Source organism: Bos indicus x Bos taurus, chromosome 4, assembly GCF_003369695.1.
Source record: "Bos indicus x Bos taurus breed Angus x Brahman F1 hybrid chromosome 4, Bos_hybrid_MaternalHap_v2.0, whole genome shotgun sequence".
Classification (NCBI taxonomy): Eukaryota; Metazoa; Chordata; class Mammalia; order Artiodactyla; family Bovidae; genus Bos; species Bos indicus x Bos taurus.
In genome coordinates, this window is record NC_040079.1 from 940,563 (window position 1) to 961,477 (window position 20,915).

The following is a 20,915-nucleotide window of genomic DNA, read 5'->3' on the forward strand; positions in this document are numbered from 1 at the left end:
CACGGTGCGTGTGTCCCCGTGACTGCCCCGGCCCGTCGCAGCTGTGAGGACAGCGCACAGACCCCTGGCCAGTGAGCTCTGACGCGGTGGGCCACACACGGCCGCTGGCCCCTCGACGTGCCTGGCCTTCCCGCATAGGGGCGTCCGGGCCCCTCAGACCCCCGTGCTTGGGACCCCCTTAGACTCGGGCCTCCAGGGAAGCAGAGCCTTCGCTAGTTCACGCTCGTAAGCCCGAGCAGGCCGGACACGAGCTGGTGGCTTCAGCCCCAGCCAAGTAGCAGACGCGGCCCTCAGCCGGCGATGGGACAGCCCCCACCCCCTGGACGGGACTCGCTCTGCGTCACGACTCATCTCTGTCGAATCAGGATGTTGACACTGATCTCTGTCGAATCAGGATGTTGACAGATGTGTATGTTAAATTATGACCCAACGTGCCCTTCCCGTTCACTTTAACCCGACTCAAGTAGAGCAGTCTCGGGGTGGTCTGGTCATCTGGAGAACACGTGGACATGTGACCCCTGAAGGGGTCCCCCCAAGCTCTCCCCGTAGGGGCCGGCTGGGGGCTGCGGTCTCCGCACTCAGATTGTGTGACTCTGACACCCTGTCTATTTTCCTGTCCTGCCCCCCACACACACCATCAGGACCTCACGTTTCCGGCTCAGGGACATCTCAGTCCCCAGCACGGGGTGGGGGGCTGTATACTGAGAGGAGAAGAGCGTGACCCCAGGGCGGGGGTCTCACAGGCTCAGGTCTCTCAGCTGAGCCTCGACCCCCAGCCCCCGCCCGGCGCCCCGCGCGCCGCTCCTGTGCAGATGGAGTCGGTCAATCTCAGTGTTTTCAGGAGACCCTCCTCCCAGAAGTCGGGTTTGGGGGCATCCCCGCGGGCCACTAGCCTCCTCTGGGGCCCCGGGACCCCCCAACCTCACCCGACTCCTCCTGACACGTCTCCACTGGTGGCCCTGTGCCGTGCGCCTCAGCCTCCCCTCACCTGCCGGGGGGAGCTGCTGCCAGCACCGCGGCGGAGCCTCATCGTGTACGTCTGTGCGCGTGGTGGGTGAGCCATGAGCACCACCCCCAAGTGTCAGCCAGGGCTCCCAAGGGCAACAGAACCACCACGGTAAAGAGAGACGACTCGTGACGAGCAACTGGCCGTCCATCCTGAGGCTGCAGTCTGCTGCCTGCAGGCCGGAGGCACAGGGCAGCCAGTGCTGCAAGTTCTGGGTCCGTCCCGAAGGCCTGGGACCTGGGGGATCCACGGCGCACATCCCAACCCATGTCTGAGCCAAGACCCCAGAGCACCAGTGTCCTTCTTACAGAAGGGAGAAAGTGGTCTCCACCCAGGCAGCCGGCAAAGTCGCCTTCCTCCACCCCCTGGCTTCTCCTGCAGGACTTGGAGTTCAGGGGGCAGGGTTTGTATAGCGTCTCACACTGAGCTTCCTCCAGGCTGGGTTCTGCTGCCGTGACCTGGAGCGTCGTCCTCATGATTTGGGGGGACAGTGTCCTGTGACTTCTGGGCTCATTCTTCCCTGGAGGTGAAGACTCACCATCGCAGGTGCCCCATGTCCCTGCTCCTGGTGAGCCGAGCAGGTCCTCACCGCCTGGGGGCCTGGACCCAGAGGAGCAGCGGCAGGAGGGGGCAGGGGGAGAGGGGAAGCTCCAGGGACTGTGTCCGCCAACAGGGGCTTGTCCGCAACTAGGGTTGTTTGTGGCGGTGCCAGTGTCGAGTCTGTTCTTTCAAGGGGGTGCATTTACCTAGTACGTGTGAGGTGTGTACATGTGTGTGTGTGTGTGATGTGTATGCACGTGTACATGCGTGGTGTGTGTACACATGTGTTGCGTGTTTAAGTATATGTGTGCACTGTGACATGTGCATGTGCAAGCATTGTGTGCACATGTGTGGTGTGTGTGTGTACATGTGTGTGTGCTTGGGTATGCACATGTGTGTGTACACGTGTGTGTGAGTGTGTACATGTGTGAGAGTGTGCTGGGGCATGCACATGTGTGTACATGTGTGGTGTGTGTGCGTATTGTGTACACGTGTGTGTGTGCATGTGTGAGAGTGCTGGGGTACGTACGTATGTATGTGTGTACATGTGTGGTGTGTGTGCACATTGTGTACCTATGTGATGTGTGTACACGTGTGTGTGTGTACATGTGTGAGAGTGTGCTTGGGTATGCACGTGTGTATGTGTGTGTCCATGTGTGGTGTGTGTGCGCATTGTGTACCAATGTGATGTGTGTACACGTGTGTGTGCGTGTGTACATGTGTGAGAGTGTACTTGGATATGCACGTGTGTGTGTGGACATGTGGTGTGTGTGCACATTGTGTACCTATGTGATGTGTGTACACGTGTGTGTGTGCGTGTGTACATGTGTGAGAGTGTGCTTGGGTATGCACGTGTGTATGTGTGTGTACATGTGTGGTGTGTGTGCGCATTGTGTACCAATGTGATGTGTGTACACGTGTGTGTGTGTGTGTACATGTGTGAGAGTGTGCTTGGATATGCACGTGTGTGTGTGGACGTGTGTGGTGTGTGTGCACATTGTGTACCCATGTGGTGTGTGGACATGTGTGTGTGTGTGTGTGTGTGCATGTATGTGGGTGTTTATGGTGTGTGAGAGGGATCATTTGCCACAGCAAGAGCTATAAACACAGCATTAGGGTTTAGGCGCACTCTGGTGGCCCAGTCCACCCGAGACTGCTGCTCCTCAGCTCCTTCTCCGCGGCGCTGAGATACCTACGGGATGATGGCCCAGAAGACGTGCTGCAGCAGAGTCAGTCCCGGAGCCAGGGTGGGAGGGGGTGCAGAATAGTTAGCAAGTGGTCTCCCGCGACAGCAGGGACCACAGGACTTCCTGGTGAAGTCACAGCACTCGCTTACCGGTTCAGTCGTCCAGACTCCCTGTGAAGGAAGCTGGCCCGGCATCGGGGCGCACACAAGAGGCAAGTCGGTGAGCACACAGGAGTCGGATCTCGACCCTGACCTTGTGGGAAGCAGCCCTCGCAGACGTCTCCCCAGACGAGGACCAGCTTCCTTCCCTGCAGCCGTGGCCACGGCCCCGTCCTTGGGAGGAGGAGGACTGGCCTCCCCTGGCCTCCACTCGTGTGTCAGAGTCACAGGCCTGAGGGGAGGGTGGCTCCAGGTGCGGAGCTGACACCGCAGCATCTCGGAGCAGGTAGGCGGGGGTCGAGGTGGGGCAGCAGGCACAGGCAGGTGGACCCGTCCACGCTCTGGTCTTGGGGAGTGCCCAGTGTCCAGGACTAGGCTCCCTGTGGTCCAGTCTGTGGGGGCAGGGCTGTGGGACTCAGCCCTCGTGCTGGCGTCCGGATGGAAGGTCTGTGGTTGTCAGAAGTGGGCTGGAAGGAAGGGGCCTTGGGTTCCAGGTGAGGGGCTGGTGTGTTGGCAACTGGGGAGGTGAGAGCTGGGTGGGCAGCAGCCCATCCAGTTGGGCCTGGAGGGGGCAGAGGAACAGGAAGCCCGGGGGCATCTCAGGGGCTGGGTGGTGCGGTGCAGGGCGGCCCCGACCCCACCTGGCCAGACGTGCATGTAGTGGGTTCCTCCCAGCACCTCAGGGCTGGACCCAGGCTGCCAAGGACTCTCGGGTTCTGTGGAAGTCCAAATTGTGAGGTGGTGGGCGGCCGGGTGAGGAGGAGGGGAGATGTGGTGTGAAGTGGGGAAGAATTTAGAAGCCAGGGAGAAGAGGCGGGAGGGCAGCCCTGTGGCCGGAAGGGCCTCCCTCTCACTGGCTTTCCGGCTCCATCTGAGCCTCCTGTAGAAACCAGAATCACAGAGAAGGTCAAGGCTGGGAGCACGTGGCCCTTCCAGGGGGCTCACTGGGTGCTGGGCACAGGAAAGGGGCAGCGACGCCTCCCACCCGCCCCCCCGGCTGCCTTCCCCCTCCCCGGCCACCAGCGGGGGAGCCGGCAGGACGCAGCTGGCGGAGTTTGCTGAGTGCACTTGTCCTATCCTCAAGCCGACAGTCAGCCTGGCGGTGGGCCGTGTCTCACCCCGTCCAGCCCGGGACACGTCGCAGGCAGGACAGCGCAGTCCTGGTGTGTGTGTGCGTTCATGCGTGTACACGAGTGCAGGTATGTGTTTGCAGGAACTTTAACCCTGTGCCAGCCTCACTCCCTAGGAAGCCTTCCCTCGGTAAATAGCAGAGGAGCTGAGGGCTTAGTAGCCGTGAGGGGTGGGCAGGGCCTGCAGGTGAAGTGGGGCTGCTGGCTGTGGGCTGGAGCAGACACTCCGGGCGCCTCCCGGCCGAGTGCCCCGGAGCCCCCAGAGGTGGTGCTCACTGTCAGGAGCGCTGACTCAGGACGCTCACGTCCACCTTGGGCCTGGGGTTCAGGGGTCGGGGCCGGGCCCCCGGGAGTGTGCTCCTCCAAAGGCTGAAGTTCAGGAAGCAGCGCACCCCAGGGGCCCAGGTCTCGGCAGGTGAGGCGAGAGGGGCATCGGGCCCTAACAGTGACCCTGGGGCCTGGGAGCCCGGCTTTCTCCCGAGGCACTGTGCGGCCGTGCTGTGCCGTGGCAGCTGGCATGTAAGACCCCACCCCACTCCATGCACGCTGGGAGGGCCCAGGCGGGGGGCGTTCTGGGCACCGTGGAGCCCAGCTGAGCTGTCCCCATCGGTGACCTTTGCAGCCCTCCTGGATGTCCATGGGCCGCCTCGGTGCCCAGCAGGCCCACAAAGCGCTCATTCTGGCCCTGGCAAACTGGAAGCCCTGGAAGCATCTGTAGAAACAACCAATGTTTCAGTAAAACATCTGAATGTTTTGGCATCAAGGTGGGACTCGCCGTGCTGACCTCTTTGCTCTCGTCCTGAAGCTCTCATCCTGCGTGTGGTGTGACTCCGAGGGTGCAGGGAAGTCCGTGACTTTGACTTCAGAGCCGTTGTGAATCCTGAGTCAGTCCCCCCAGAGCATGGCCTGGAAGCAGCCAGGTGGTGGCGAGCCTGGTGGCCAGGCCTCCCCTCGACGTCCCAGAACCCGGGAGTTGTGGGCCCCCAGCCGCCCCCTGGCCACAGGGGCAGGAAGTGGGGAGACGGCCCTGGAGAGGCCACCGTCCGGTGGACCAGCTCTGTGCTCTGCCCATGGGGAGGGCCCGTCTGTCTCCCGGGCCGCGGTGACCAGCCCTCAGCTCCCTCCCAGCAGCTCCCAGCTGTTGTCCCAGCTGGTCTCAGGAGCCGGTAGCCTTGGTGGGCTTGGACTCTGCCCCCTCGGAGACTGGCCGCCAGTCGGCTCCGGCCCTCACAGCCCTTGGCTCTGGGCCACTGAGCTTCACACTGAGACATGTACAGCACGGGGGCCCAGGCATGAAGAGGGGGACGGGGCTCCCGGGGGTCTGGGCAGTGCACAGGCCTGGCCAGCCTTTCCTCCACTTGTCTCTGAGGTCCGCTAAGCCTCATGGATGGGAATCCGTCCAGCCTTCTGGCCCCGGCGTCGGGCTCCAGTTTAAACTCTGCTGCTGCTGCTGCTGCTAAGTCGCTTCAGTCGTGTCCAACTCTGTGCGACCCCATAGACGGCAGCCCACCAGGCTCCGCCGTCCCTGGGATTCTCCAGGCAAGAACACTGGAGTGGGTTGCCATTTCCTTCTCCAATGCATGAAACTGAAAAGTGAAAGTGAAGTCGCTCAGTCGTGTCCGACTCTTCACGACCCCGTGGACTGCAGCCCACCAGGCTCCTCCGTCCGTGGGAGTTTCCAGGCAGGAGCACTGGAGTGGGGGCCATCGCCTTCTCCAAGTTTAAACTCTAGTCTCGGTTTATCCGTCCACCCCGAGGACGGTCCAGCTGTCCCTCTGCATCTGAACAGCGCACGTTCCACATGCCAGCTGTGTGGGTCCTTCTTACACAGCATCTTATGTTGGATAAGAGGCCCTGGGTGTGTGTTTATGTGTATTAAAGGTTCCTTGTTTCATTCCATAAGCACTTTGTTAACCTCAGGGTCCACACTCGGCTCTGGAACCATACACTCCGGAGGCTTCATTCTCAAGGCTTTCCAAGGCTTTCCAATTTCAGTGCTGAAATAGAGGTGAATTTAAAGATAAAAAGTCACAGATCCTGCCCTCCATTGCCTTAAAATCTAGTGGGAGAAATGTGAAGACAAGTCAGCAGTGTGTGATGAATTAGCATATGGAAATAAACGAGAAACTCCTTGTATTCCGAAGAGACTCTGGTGGCCGAAGGCTCCAGTCCCCGGGTTACGTGGGACAAGAAGGTGCTTAGGCTGCTGTGGACGTCCAGTCCCATCCAGGGCCCTGAACAGCCCCTTGTTTGGAGCCAGGGTGGCTCTGTGTCACTACTTTAGTTGAGATGAGGCCTTGCAGGGGCAGGTGGGCCATTAACCCTGTGCAGCCGTGTCCTTAGAGAGCGGGCAGCATGGGACAGAGCAGAGGCCGCAGCGGGGCTGGGTGCCGAAGGCAAGGCACCCGTCCGTGGAGACCTGGGTGGGGGCCCCCACACCCTGACCTCAGGCCTCGGCCTCTAGACTCTGGGAGACTAAGTGTCTGCTGTTCTGGGCGCTCAGGGTACGGTGACAAGTTCTGGCCACCTAGGGGGCTCAGGCAGCTGGACATCCATACGATGCAAGCTGTCTGGGCAGAGACCGGGCAGGCAGCGGCCGGGGCTCAGAGAGGACAAGGTCGCGGGGGCTGGTGGGGAGGCCAGTCAGGAGCCACGCGCTGGTCCGGCGGGGAGGCGGGGTTGGGCTGCTCTGATGGGGTGGTGCCGGGCTGGATGCACGCGGGTAGAGAGGCTGGGTCCCCGACGGCCACCAGCGTATCTGCGCCGTGCCAGGCCGGGTGCTGGGCTCCTGGCTGCCTGCGGGCCCCCCACCACACCAGATGGCATCCAGACCGTAGGCTAGTTTTACACGTTTCCCATTTAACACAGGAACAGCACTCGGCCTCACAGGGACGAACTGTCCACCAGGAAAACCGCCTGCTTCCCGTGGCGGCTGCTCTCGGGCCCCTTTAAGAGAGAAGAGATGCCCCCCTCCGCCTCCAGGCTCCCTCGAAGGAGCCGCGTTTCATTTATCCTGCTCTTGATTTTTAATTAACTTTAGGCTGGTCCAGCTGTGCCTGTTCTGGACTCCAATTTTGACAACTATTGACTGAATTGCCTGGTCAGTCCCATGAAAAAATAAAAATAAAAATGAACCCAGCCAGCCAGTTGCTGATTGAATCGACCGTGCGATCAAACGGTTTCTCAAGTCGCCCGCTTTAGACGGGTCTCCAAATGCATTCAGTTGTTTTATTTAAAGCTAGTGCATTTATATAAATGTAAGGGATGGTCTCCTCTCTGCCCACTGAGTAATTGTCTGGCTCTATCACTTAATTATCTCCACACAGTTAGTGACCAAGATATTAGAGCAGAAGATTAGATATTAAAAGCATGGTTAAAACACAGAAATGAGATTTGCATAGATGTCTAATTCCAAACCAGAAATGTGCTGGGGATGCAGTTAGATACTGAGCCCCGTTCTGGAAAATCCACGCAGGAGAACAAATGAAAATTCATGACTGTATCCAAAAGATTGAACTCTGCCATTAAAAATTTTTTATTCTTTTATTTTTATTTTATTAATACAAGACTGTCGTACAAACTTTGTCATAAATTTTGTACAAAAATAGGGACAAACCAGAAAATTTCTGGCACACACAGGGGTTGGCTGGTTATGTGGTGAAATATTTCAAAAGAACTGAAGGGCTGTATGGACCCGTGTTCACAGCGTCCGGATGGATGGACGGACGGATGGATTGGAGGCTTCCCAGAAAATATTTGCAGATAAAATGAACCTTCAGAGCAAAGGAGACATTTGGAGATATTTCTCTTTCTATGTGAGACCTTTTAGGATTTGAAATAGCTCAGTGAAAGTGCTACACTCAATATGCCAGCAAATTTGGAAAACTCAGCAGTGGCCACAGGACTGTAAAAGGTCAGTTTTCATTCCAATCCCAAAGAAAGGCAATGCCAAAGAATGCTCAAACTACTGCACAATTGCACTCATCTCACATGCTAGTAAAGTAATTCTCAAAATTCTTCAAGCCAGGCTCCAACAGTATGTGAACCAAGAGCTTCCAGATGTTCAAGCTGGACTTAGAAAAGGCAGAAGGACCAGATATCAAATTGCTAACATCCATTGGATCACAGAAAAAGCAACAGAGTTTCAGAAAACATCTACTTTGCTTCACCAACTCTGCTAAAGCCTTTGAGATGGGAATACTAGACCCCCTTACCTGGCTCCTGAGAAATCTGTATGCAGGTCAAGAAGTAACAGTTAGAACCAGACATGGAACAACTGACTGGTTCCAAATTGAGAAAGGAGTACATCAAGCTTGTATATTATCACCTTGCTTATTTAACTTATGTGCAGAGTACATCATGCAAAATGCCAGGCTGGCTGAAGCACAAGCTGGAATGAAGATTGCTGGGAGAAATATCAATAACCTCAGATGCACAGATGACAGCACCCTGATGGCAGAAAGTGAAGAAGAACTAAAGAGCCTCTTGATGAAAGTGAAAGAGGAGAGTGAAAAAGCTGGCTTATAATTCAACATTCAAAAAACAAAGATCATGGCATCTGGTCCCATCACTTCATGGCAAATAGTTGGGGAAACAATGGGAACAGTGAGAGACTTTATTTTCTTGGGCTCCAAAATCACTGCAGATGGTGACTGCAGCCATGAAATTAAAAAGACGCTTGCTCCTTAGAAAAAAAGCTATGAACCAACTCAGACAGCATATTAAAAAGCAGAAACATTACTTTGCCAACAAAGGTCCATCTAGTCAAAGCTATGGTTTTTCCAGTATTTATGGATGGATGTGAGTTGGACCATAAAGAAGGCTGAGTGCTGAAGAATTGATGCTTTTGAATGGTGGTGTTGGAGAAGACTCTTGAGAGTCCCTTGGACTGCAAGGAGAGCAAACTAGTCAATCCTAAAGGAAATCAATCCTGAATATTCTTTGGAAGGACTGATGTTGAAGCTGAAGCTTCAATACTTTGGCCACCTGATGTGAAGAGCCAACTCATTTGAAAAGACTCTGAAGCTGGGAAAGATTGAAGGCGGGAGGAGAAGGGGGCAACAGAGGTGAAATGGTTGGGTGGCATCACCTATTCAGTGGACATGAGTTTGAGTAAACTCCGGGAGTTGGTGATGGACAGGGAGGCCTGGCGTGCTGCAGTCCATGGGGTCGGTCGCAGAGAGTCGGACACGACTGAGCGACTAAACTGAATAGCTGAATAGTGTGAGACCTTACAGCTTCAAGAGCCATTAGAACAAGGATCAAAATAATACACTGTTAGTATCAGACCTTCAGATGTCTTTAGGACAAGGTATAAATCCAATCTTACAAAAAATAATGAAGCCTAGTCTATAGAGTTGCAAAGAGTCAGACGTGACTGAGCAACTGAACTGAACTGAACTGATGCAACCATATGTTTGAAACTGGTTATCACTGAAGTATATTTGAGAGCAAAATGATCTTTATGTGATCATGTAATATAGGGAGTTACTTTTAAATGCTGTTTATTTCATCTTTTTCTCGTGCTTTAGAAGTTATTTCATAGACGCTCTACAGAATACGGCTTCCCAGGTGTTCCTAGTGGTAAAGAACCCGCCTGCCAATGCAGGTAGACGTAAGAGACCCAGGTTCAATCCCTGGGTCCGGAAGATCCCCTGGAGAAGGAAATGGCAACCCTCTCTAGGATTCTTGCCTGGAGTCCCACGCACAGAAGGGCCTGACGGGCTGCAGTCCACAGGATCGCGCAGAGGCGGAGACGACCGAAGCGACTCAGCACACACCACAGAATCGCATGTGTATCAGGACAGCGGTGGACAGACACACTGCCATGAATCAGTAACTGCCGCCAGGCGCCCGAAGCTGCAGGACAAGGACATTTTGGAGTCATTTTTTCTCCCTCGTGTCTTTATCTGTGCTGTTTCTCCCAAAACGCTGACCTTTGTGATCCTGATCTCCGACCTAAGTCCCCGAGGACAAAGTTCAGCTTCCTGCCGTGCTTCCGCCGGCCGGTCCCTCTGGCCGAGCGCCCCAAGTTGGGCGCCCTCCTTCTCAGTGTGGCCCCAGGGGCCATCTGCATGGCGTCCTGCGTCCCCAGCAGGGCCTCTCCTGTCCCCCTGGGCTGGACCCTGGACAGACTATATCCCTCAGTCCAGGTAGAGGGGCTTCAGGTCAAGCGCATGTGCACAGCAGAGCCCTGGCCCGCAGGCCCACGGCTCAGACCTGGAAGCGGCCAGGCCAGACCCTGGAGCCTGGCCAGGACCTGCCCGCCTGCCCTCGGGCACTGGCTGTCCTGGTGGCAGCCTGGGAGACCCTCTGTGCTCCCGCAGGACCCGAGGCTCAGGAGACCCTCCGTGTTCCCGCAGGGCCCAAGGCTCAGGAGAACCCCCCGCCCCGCCCTCCCACAGGGCCCGAAGCTCAGGAGACCCTCTGTGCTCCCGCTCGGCCCGAGGCTCAGGACACAGAGCAGGAGCGTGGCTGTGGCCGTGGTCTGGCTGAGGTGGGCATGGGGCACGGGTTCCCGGTTCTCTCCAGCTCAGACGTGTGTCTCGCATCCGGATGCTAGAACCCCAGATCCAGGTGCCTGCAGGCCTGGGTCCTCCTGAGGCCCATCTCCTCAGGCGTAGATGCTGTCGTCCCCCCGAGTCCTCACACGGTCGTCCCTGTGTGCATGTCTGTGTCCTGATCCCTTCTTACAGGACACAGTCCTATGGGGTCAGGGTTAGGGTCACCCCCTTGCCTCTACAGACCTGCCCCAGGTGCCTCCCGGGGACCTGGGGTTGGCACTCGGCATGTGAGTTGGGAGCACAGCTCAGCCCTAACCTGCAAGAAGCAGTGTCTCCTCTCCAAGCCCGACTTCCCGCACACACCAGAGGATGGAACCCTCGCCCTGTCGATGGAAACGCCCGCTGGTCCCCTCGGGAAGAACTTGCTGGCAGAGGTCCGGCTCCGCCTCCTCTGTCTGATCTTCCAGGCCTTTCTGCTGAGGCGTCACCAAGGAGACGCAGCCGTGACAAAGGGCCGCCTGCCCCCTGGGAGGAAGGGCTTAGGGTGTTGACCACGAGGATTTCCACTTCACATTTACACAGAGTCAGACACAAAGGAGCTGAGCGAGGTGCCGGGTGGAGGGGCACAGACAAAGCACCGGCCCTGGATTAGGGGGTCCCCGCGCCCCTGCCTTCCTCACGAATCTTAAAGAAAATGCGCCTCCTTCCCTCCCGTGCTCGGCACCGAGGCTGCTGGGACCGGGTCTGCACCCACCCTGCCGCTCGCTCGCTAGGGAATTAATTACCCCCAGGAGAGCCGGGCTCCCCTCCCCGGTCAGCCCTCGTCTCGATCTTTCGGACAAGCCCCTCTGGGAGAGCCCAGCAGGTGGGTGACGGTCCATGGGTGGACCCTGGGCAGGAAGCCTGCTGCCCCCAGGAGGCCCCCAACCAGGGGGACCCCTTCCTTCCAATATAAGTGCCCGCCAGAACTGTGGGCTAGTGGGAGCCACTCTGAGCCTCACACTCGGATGGTTTGCTGGGTCACTAACAACATCCACGTCCCTCCCCGAGATCTGAAAAGTCCGCCCATCCTTCATGAGCTCTGACCCCTCACCACAGGCAGACCATATTTTCTAAGATGAAGTTTTTTAGGCACCTAACTTTAAAACACAGAGAAGGCAATGGCACCCCACTAAAATACTCTTGCCTGGAAAATCCCGTGGATGGAGGAGCCTGGCGGGCTACAGTCCATGGGGTTGCTGAGAGTCGGACATGACTGAGCGACTTCACTTTCACTTTTCACTTTCATGCATTGGAGAAGGAAGTGGCAACCCACTCCAGTGTTCTTGCCTTGAGAATCCCAGGGACAGGGGAACCTGGTGGGCTGCTGTCTATGGGGTCGCACAGAGTCGGACACGACTGAAGCGACTTAGCAGCAGCAGCAGCAACTTTAAAACAACCATTCTGGGGGGAAGGCAACCTGGTGTGGCAGTCATGAGATTAACGTGTCTTGTTGTGGCCTCGTCACCTGGACGTTGTTAAGAAATTTATCTCGGTGTGAGCAGACCTCCCTGCACTTTGTAATGAATTGCTTAATAATTGTTTTCCTAATTGTTTTGAACAGAGATGTGCAAATTAACTTTTTAAAGAAGACATTGGTGTCTCTTATTGAAAGCATGTTTAATTGGGCAAAGAGTGTGCTAACATTTGAACTTTTAAAACAAAATAATCTCAATAGAAATCGTTTTCCTTGGTTCTATCACTGTGACCCTGGATTGTTTTTAGCATATTTAAAAAATCTAGACACAAAGGTGGGCATCATTTTAAGCAAACTTGACCCTGAAGCCTGGCAACACTGTGGTATCATTTTTAGGACAAAAAACTCCGCGTGGAGGTGACGGTTCTTGTCGTGTTGTCCTGCTTGTCTTTACCAGGCGGGGAAGCGTCACGTGTAGAATGGAATTCTGACTGTGCGTGCCTTCCAGTCTCGGGGGATGTGTGCTGTGGCTGAGGCCGTGGGCAGGTGTGAGTTGTCTCGAGCGAGTCGGGGCAGGTGTGTGCTGCATGAGCACCTGGAGAGAAGACTTTGCTCAAACACACACACAGGCCATGGGGCTTGCACACACATGTCGTGCTTCTTGTATGAAAGAGAATTGCATGTGTCAGAGGATCTGAGGACATGGGTGCTTCCTGAGAGGTCCCGTGTGTCCCCAGGGCCTGACTGCCCCCCACTTCTGGTCTGGTCCTTGTGGAGAGTGGCTGTGATGGCCGGCACCCTGGCTTGCAGGGTGGCAGCTCCCGCTGCCCACAGTGGGCAGGAAGGTGCGTGCTGCCCAGTGTGACCCCGTGGGCCGGCCTGGCCTCGTGTGCTTGGCCCAGCCTGGCTGGAGCGACTCTAGTTGGGAAGCCCCTGGACAGAGGAACTAGAAGAGCTGCTCTCAGGATCAGAGCCGAGGATGCCCAGAGCAGGGTGTCACAGAACTCCTGTTCGTGCAGATCTGTCGTTAGAAAACAGAAGCACGTGGACCCGGACACTGGGAAAGACTGAGAGCAGAAGGAGACGGGGATGACAGAGGAGGAGATGGCTGGATGGCATCACCGACTCCATGGACGTGAGTCTGAGTGAACTCTGGGAGTTGGTGAAGGACAGGGAGGCCTGGCATGCTGCAGTCCCTGGGGTCACAAAGAGTTGAACACAACTGAGCCACTGAACGACAACGTCAAGGGCGTCTGAGTAGAAGCCAGTATAAACTAAAACAGCAGAGTTTAGACTCTTCAGTTCCTGGAGGGCAGTCCGAGGTGCAGGTGGACTCTGTGTCCACCGCACAGCCTACCCTCCCGCCGTGACGGACCCTGGGCTCATCCCGGCCCAGCACCACGGCCGCAGGCGCGCACCCCTGCCTCCCGGGCCGGCACAGGTTCCGCCGTGAGAGAGGGGACTGCAGGGGGGCCTGAGAAATGCCACCTCCTGCCGTTTGGAGCTCCTGGAGGGTCAGGGCCATCTCCTCACCTGGACGTGGGTGGTCGGGTCTCACTCTCGGGGCGGGGCCCCAGTCACTGAAGTAACAGGAGACCTGTGAACATCCCATCAGGGTGCTGATCTGTGGTGTCATTATGGTGACCATCTCGGCAGTGCTGGCCCAGGCTGGCTCCTGCATCTCACTGATCCGGGGTGGGGCTCCCCCACTGTTGGGGCCCCACCTGCTCGCCCTGCCATCAGGGGGAGCCGAGGGCCTTGTGTCTTGGGAGCCCCCTGCTCTCTGCCCCTCAGCTTTCTCTTCGAGGCCCCCAGACTGCCTTCTGCGCCCCTCCGAAGGAGACATGGGTGTTTAGGGTCCATAAGAACCCAGCTGTCCTCACGGTCAAATGGAGCGGCTCTCAGTTTTCAGGGTCAGTTTCCTGGTTTGTGTTTCTGTTTGTCTGGCTGTGCTGGGGCTTGGTGTGGCACGCGGGATCCTTCTGTGCAGTGCACCGGCTCTGGTTGTGCGTGGGCCAGAGCGCCAGCCCGGTAGGTGCAGCGTCACGTGGGATCTTAGTTCTCCGACCAGGGATCAAACCTGTGCCCCCTGTGTTGCAAGGCGATCCTTAACCCTCAGTTCAGTCACAGTCCTGTCCAACTCTGCGACCCATGGACCACAGCACGCCAGGCCTCCCTGTCCGTCACCAGCTCCTGGAGTTTGCTCAAACTCATGTCCATCGAGTCGGTGACGCCATCCAACTATCTCACCCTGTCGTCCCCTTCTCCTCCCACCTTCAGTCTTTCCCAGCATCAGGGTCTTTTCCAATGAGTCAGTTCTTTGCATCAGGTGGCCACAGCTTCAACGTCAGTCCTTCCAATGAACACCCAGGACTGATCTCCTTTGGGATGGACTGGTTGGATCTCCTTGCAGTCCAAGGGACTCTCCAGAGTCTTCTCCAACACCACAGTTCAAAAGCATCAATTCTTCGGCGCTCACCTTTCTTTATAGTCCAACTCTCTTAACCCCTGGACAACCAGGAAGTCCCTAGGTCAGAGTCCACTTTTCTAATTTCCTCGGATGTCACAGCTGGAGTCACAGCTGGGAGCTTCTAAAGACCCAATTCTGTGATTTCCGCCCTGTCTTCTGAAAACACCAGCAGCTCCTCCTCTACAGGCCCTCGCTGCCCAGGCACAGGTGGCAGGACTGCCCACTCTGCCTTGGCACCCCAGGTTTCCAGCCGCCCTGTCCCTGCTGACCAGCAAGTCCCGAGAGGCCCAGAAAACTCTCCTTTGAGTCTGACCACATTTTCTCCTCTTTCCCTTGGTGATTCGCGCCCCCCTGCATTCAGAGTGGTGTTTGGATATTTTCCTTCGAAGCATTTACAGTTCCGTGTCTGTCTACTCAGGGCTGGCTCTCACATGTTGAGGAACACGGGTCCAGCTGAGCCTCCTTCCTCCCCGAGTGGCCCTGGTGCCACCGCGGCATCCTTGCGTGTCTGGGGCCCTCCTCTGCCCCTCCCCTAGGCGCCCACGCGGGGTCCTGTTGCTGGACGCCGAGTCCCCGGGCAGTAGGGCAGGCCCCTGCCTCAGCCAGCAGGCTGTCTCTGTGTCCGTGGCCTGTGACTGAGAGCACATGTGTCGCACGGCTGCACGCGTGTGGGGAGAAAAGCCTCAGAGACAGGGGCTTCAGCAGCATCCGTACCAGAGCGGCCGTCGGCGGGGTGTGGGCCGTGGGAGCCGCAGGCCGGGCCCCGCGCGTCTGCCTCCTTACCCTGCTGGCCAAGCACCCTCTCCAGGTGGAGCAGTGTCCGCCTGTGAGAGCGGAGAGAGAATCTCTGGGTCCTTCTCTGTCTTTCTTGATGGAGATGCCCTGGGGTCCGGCCCCGCCTCTCGCCTGTCTGTCTGGTCCCGTGGGCTCCCCAGCCTGGGGGCCTGAGCTCGGCATCTGCATGTGGGATCAAGGCCCTCCCTTTACCCCCCACTCCCTCCCTCCACCCTTTGGCCACCAGACCTGCCAAGGGCATCAAAGGGACCCGAAGCAGAGACGCTGTGACCCAGGTCTGCGGGTGCTGCACTGCCCGCCTCCCCGGCGCCTCCCCTCCTCATCTGAAAACACACGTCGCGTCCGCATGCAGACCTAGCAGTGGTTGAGCAGCACAGAGGCAGGAAGTGAGGAGCTGGGTGCGAACCTGTCGGGCACATTTAGGGACAAGCCTGGGGGCTCCCACCGCGTTAATACTCACCCAGCGACCAGCCTCCGACACCTCGCTGTTCTCGGCCTGGCCTCTCCCGCCCGTGGGGACTCAGCCTCCGGTGCCCGGGGAAGGTGGTGCTGCAGGAAGGTGACCCAGGTAGAGGCAGGTGGGCACAAACCCAGGAGGCGGTGCCTGAACCGGAGCGGCACACCGGCCCCTGGGGACGATGAATTCATTAGCGCCCGAGCCAGCCTGCATTGTCTCCTTGTAACTACACCCGCCTCACACACTTGCTTTTGAAGACATTAATTGCATGATTAGTTTTATGATTTCTTCTGATTACCAATTAAGTTACCTTTTTTTTGTATTTCATACATGCCATTAGGGTTTATAGTGCAGCTTTTTTAATTTCTCACCTAGCGGGGGATCTCACACGTTGGAAGGCTACATTATCCACTCAATAAACAGGCAGAGTTTAATTTTCTGTACAAAGTATTGGTGCGGACTCAGAAAGATGGTGTTTCAGGCATTGCGCTATCGGGAGTGACATTTAATTTTTCAGGGGAGAAATCTTGTTTTTCACTGTCACAGCGATGTTCACAGAGCGTGATTCAGGGCCGTGCAGGGACCCAGCGCGAAGCTCCCACGCCTGCCACCGCGCCCCTTCCCTGACCGAGGCTGCGGTCACTGTTCCCCTGCCTCCTGCACCCGCACGGCTGGCTCCGCTGCTCCCAAAGGCCCTGGAGCCACATGGTGGGCCGCCCCTGTCAGCACTGGGCGCCCGACCCGCACCAGGCAGGTCCAGGGGGCCACACCAGACAGGGACCCTGCAGAGGCACCCAGAGCCTGTTCCCACGACGTCAAGGAGAAAGCAGACTGGCCAGGCTCCTGCAGCTGCTCACAAGGTGGCCTTCGACCGTCCATTCCGCTCCAAACTCTCCCCCTTCCCACAGGAAAATAAGTGCAAATAGATCTGTAATCAACAGCCAGTCACGGGAAGAGCCGCCTAATTGGACGCACTGAAATGACTCCTAGAGCGGGCGTGCGGGAGGGAGCCCAGCCCTGTGATTGAGCAGCATCGATTCACAGCCCAGCACAAAGGGCTGATGAATCCCGCCCTTTACACCGCGTGTGGGCTGGGGGCCTGTGTGGTTCCCGCCTCTGATAGCCAGGCCGCCCGGCAGGGAGGCTGCTGGAGGTCCAGGGACTTTTAATTGGATGTGGCTGCAGAGAGAGAAAGTTCCAATTTTCATGTTGATCCTTGAAGCATTAGCTGACAAAGCCCTGCACCGGTGGGGGAAGGGAGGGACCCCCACCCAGGGCCTCAAGCCCACCAAGAAAGTGCAGGATGGAAGACGCCGGCGGAAAGGGAGGCACCCGGGCCCCCAGGCTGCAGTCCTCCAGTGTAGGGGAAATAGCGCGATTTCTTGAGTAACATTTATTTACTTCCTGCTTCCCTTTTAAACCAAACTTTCTCCCTTTTGAACGCCAGCTTCAAGTACGGTCCTGAATAATGTATGAGCCAGGCTTGGTCAGCCCCCGAGCCATAGAGGTCCCCTGGGGGCGGGGTTCACGGTGCATGCCCCCTCCCCAGGGGCTCCCCCTGTATCTCGAGTCTCTCTCTAAGGCTAATTCGGGGTTTCTTTAGGGCTTGAAGAAGCTTCCGTGTGGAGCCTTCCCCCGGGTTTCATTGAAACGCAAATACAATATTACATTACACATTTATATACAGAATTATAAGTCAAAGAAAACCTATCAGGAAAGAGGACCATCCTGTGGGCTGGCCATGAGCGGGGCCATGTCCTGTGGTGGCACCTGCCTGGGCTTTGTCCTGAGTGGGCAGCTGTCTGCCCGGCTCCCCCAGGCCATGGGGATCGTGGGAAGGGTGAATGTGGCAGATAAAAATGGTCCAGGCCAGTTCATTGCATCAGGATGGGGCTCGTAGGCAGCTTTCTACCTTTTCAAAGACAGGAAACGATATGCTTGTTAAAACTCGTTTTATTTTATTAACTACTTGATGACTACTTCTCTTGTAGCTCAGTCAGTAAAGAATCTGCCTGCAACGCAGGAGACCTGGGTTCAATTCCTGGGTTGGAAAGATTTCCTGGACAAGGAAATGGCAACCCGCTCCAGTATTCTTGCTTGGAGAATCCTATGGACAGATGAGACTAGTGGGCTACAGTCCCTGGAGTTTCAAGAGTCAGACATGACTTAGCAACTAAACCACCACCGCCACTTGATGGAAAACTTAAAAAATGCAATTTGTTGTTCAGTTGCTCAGTCGTGTCCAACGCTTTGTGACCTCATGGACTTCAGCACGACAGGCTTCACTGTCCTTCACTATCTCCCGGAGTTTGCTCAAACTCATGTCCATTGAGTTGGTGATGCCATCCACCATTTCATCCTCTGTCGTCCCCTTCTTCTCCTGCCTTCAATCTTTCCCAGCATCAGAGTCTTTTCCAATGAGTCAGCTCTTCGCATCAGATGGCCAAATTATTGGAGCTTCAGCTTCAGCATTGGTCCTTCCAATGAATATTCAGGACTGATTTCCTTTAGGATTGACTGTTCTGCTCTTCTTGCAGTCCAAGGGACTCTCAAGAGTCTTCTCCAGCACCACAATTCAAAAGCATCAGTTCTTCAGCACTCAGCCTTCTTTATGGTCCAACTCTCACATCCATCCATGACTACTGGAAAAACCATAGCTTTGACTAGACGGACCTTTGTTGGCAAAGTAATGTCTCTGCTTTTTAATATGCTGTCTAGGTTGGTCATAGATTTTCTTCCAAGGAGCAAGCATCTTTTAATTTCATGGCTTCAGTCACCATCTGCAGTGATTTTGGAGCCCAAGAAAATAAAGTCAGTCACTGTTTCCATTGTTTCCCCATCTATTTGCCATGAAGTGATGGGACCAGATGCCATGATCCTAGTTTTCTGAATGTTGAGATTTAAGCCAACCTTTTCACTCTCCTCTTGCACTTTCATTAAGAGGCTCTTCAGTTCCTCTTTGCTTTCTGCCATAAGGGTGGTATCATCTGCATATCTGAGGTTATTGATATTTCTCCTGCAATCTTGATTCCAGCTTGTGAGTCATCCAGCCTGGCATTTTGCATGATGTACTCTGCATATAAGTTAAATAAGCAGGGTGACAATATACAGTCTTGACGAACACCTTTCCCAATTTTGAACCAGAAAATGCAGTAAAACAGTAAAATCACTAGTGATTCTGCACTCGCGTGTTCCCGCCCACCGGTATTGCTTGTAGAGCGCGTGCACGGCACACGCTATACTGACTCCGTGGATGATGCGCACCTCACAGAGTTCGTCCAGCTTTTTACTCTGTGTGATCGGCCTTGCCAGATGGTCTTTAGAATGTTACTCTATTGTGGTTTGTTGTTCAGTCGCTGAGTCGTGTCTGACTCTTTGTGACCCCATGGACTGCAGCACCCCAGGCTTCCCTGTCCTTCAGCATCTCCCGGAGTTTGCTCAGATTCGCATCCATTGAGTTGGGGATGCTATGTAACCATCTTATCCTCTGTTGTCCCCTTCTCTTCCCACCCTCAATCTTTGCCAGAATTAAGGTATTTTCCAATGAGGCTCTTTGCATCTGGTGTTAGTTTAAGGAACCATAATTTGTCTATTATTAAATAACCAATCTGCTAATGCTGAATATTTAGGCTGTTCCAAGGTCTTCACTTTTACAAACCTTGCTGCAATTAATGTCCATATATGTGGGTTTGGTCTCTGTGACTTTCTTCTCTAGGACACATCCCTAGAAGTATAACTCCTATGTCAAAAGGTGCAGACTCTTCTTGGTCTCTTGGTTCTTATTACCCAGTGGAGCCATTGACTCCCCAGATCCCAGAAGGTTCGTGAAGCGGGGGTGCATCTGACAGGCTCTCGGCGACAAGGAGATGTCCGCCCGGCTTGTGTTTCGGCGTTCTTTTTAAATATGCAGTTGTATTAATTCATTTATGGCTGTGCTGGGTCTCCCTTGCTGTGCAGGCTTGCTCTGGGTGTGGGGAGCAGGGGCTACTCTCCAGCTGAGGGGCACGGGCTTCTGGCTGCGGTGGCTTCTGTCACTGTGGGCCACAGGCCTCCGAGCACGCAGACTCCGTAGCTGTGGCTCCTGGGCTCCAGGGCACAGGCTCAGTCACTGTGACCCGGGGGCTTAGTCGCCCTTGGCATGCAGGATCCTCCCAGGCCAGGGATTGAACCCATGTCCCCTCTTTGGCAGGCAAGTTCTTTACCCCTGAGCCACTAGGGAAGCCCTGTTTGGGGCATTCTTTAAGGCAAATTATGGCATCTTTTCATTGCGTCACTCTGTGGGTTTGAAGTCTCGTAAAGCGGAGGTAGTCTCTGAGGCGTGGTCGTGAGTCGCTCCGTTTCTGGGCGCGCCCTGCTCAGGAACCTTTGCGTCTCTCTTCCCGCCTCTCGTCTCCCGTCCTGCAGCCTCTGCACTGCAGTGTCTCTGCCGGAGGAGTTTGAACTCCAGGGTGTATGTGGTGCGTCAAGCACACTGTCGTCTCCCTTCCGGTTTCACCAGCTGCTCTCACACTTAGAGGACCCCTGATCATTCTGTGGCCAGTTCAGTAGCAGCTTTCCTCTTTAGCTTTTCTTTGGTTCGTGTTGTCCGACTTACTCTTTGAGTTTATCCGGATCATTCTGGGCTACTGTTGTCCCGTGCTATGCAGCGAGGCAGAGCGTGGGCTCGCCCCAGGCAGCGCCCTCGTTTGTTGGCTGGCGTGGGCAGTGGCTCCCTCAGCCCCGAGGCTGCACGTGGACAGTCCTGCGTCGACTCCCCCTGAGAGTCCTGATCCTCACCCCAGCGTCCTCCCAGTCCCGCGGGCTCTTCCTCAAGTGCGAGTCTGCTCTTGTTCCCACCGGCGACCCTGGCCGCCCCTCTGGTCACGTCCAGGCGGAAGTCCCCCGCTTCCAAGGCAGGTCTGGTCAGCTTTCCTGGGTGTGATTTACTTACGATAAAACCCACCAGCCTGATGAGTTCTGGCAGCTGTACAGCAGAACCTCCCCCAGCCCCTCCAGACTCTCTCCCCCACCCCCAGGCCCTCCTCGCCCCTCACCCTGTCCCCCACTCCCCAGGCTCTCCCCAGCCTCCCCATAAGCCTAGGCCCATCCCGCCCTACCCCCCTCACCCTGACTCTGGCCAACACCCATTTGCTTTCTTTCACTCTGTCCCCACCTGTTCTGGAATTTCGTAAAGACAGGAGAGTGTGGATCCTATCTTTGTTTCTCGAGTTTTG

General features: G+C 56.0%; 1 protein-coding gene across 1 annotated transcript in view; it reads left to right on the forward strand.

Annotated features, from left to right (window-relative positions):
* Nucleotides 1-20,915, forward strand: part of PTPRN2 (protein tyrosine phosphatase, receptor type N2) — a 598,332-nt gene that overhangs the window by 374,003 nt on the left and 203,414 nt on the right. The window lies entirely within an intron of this gene.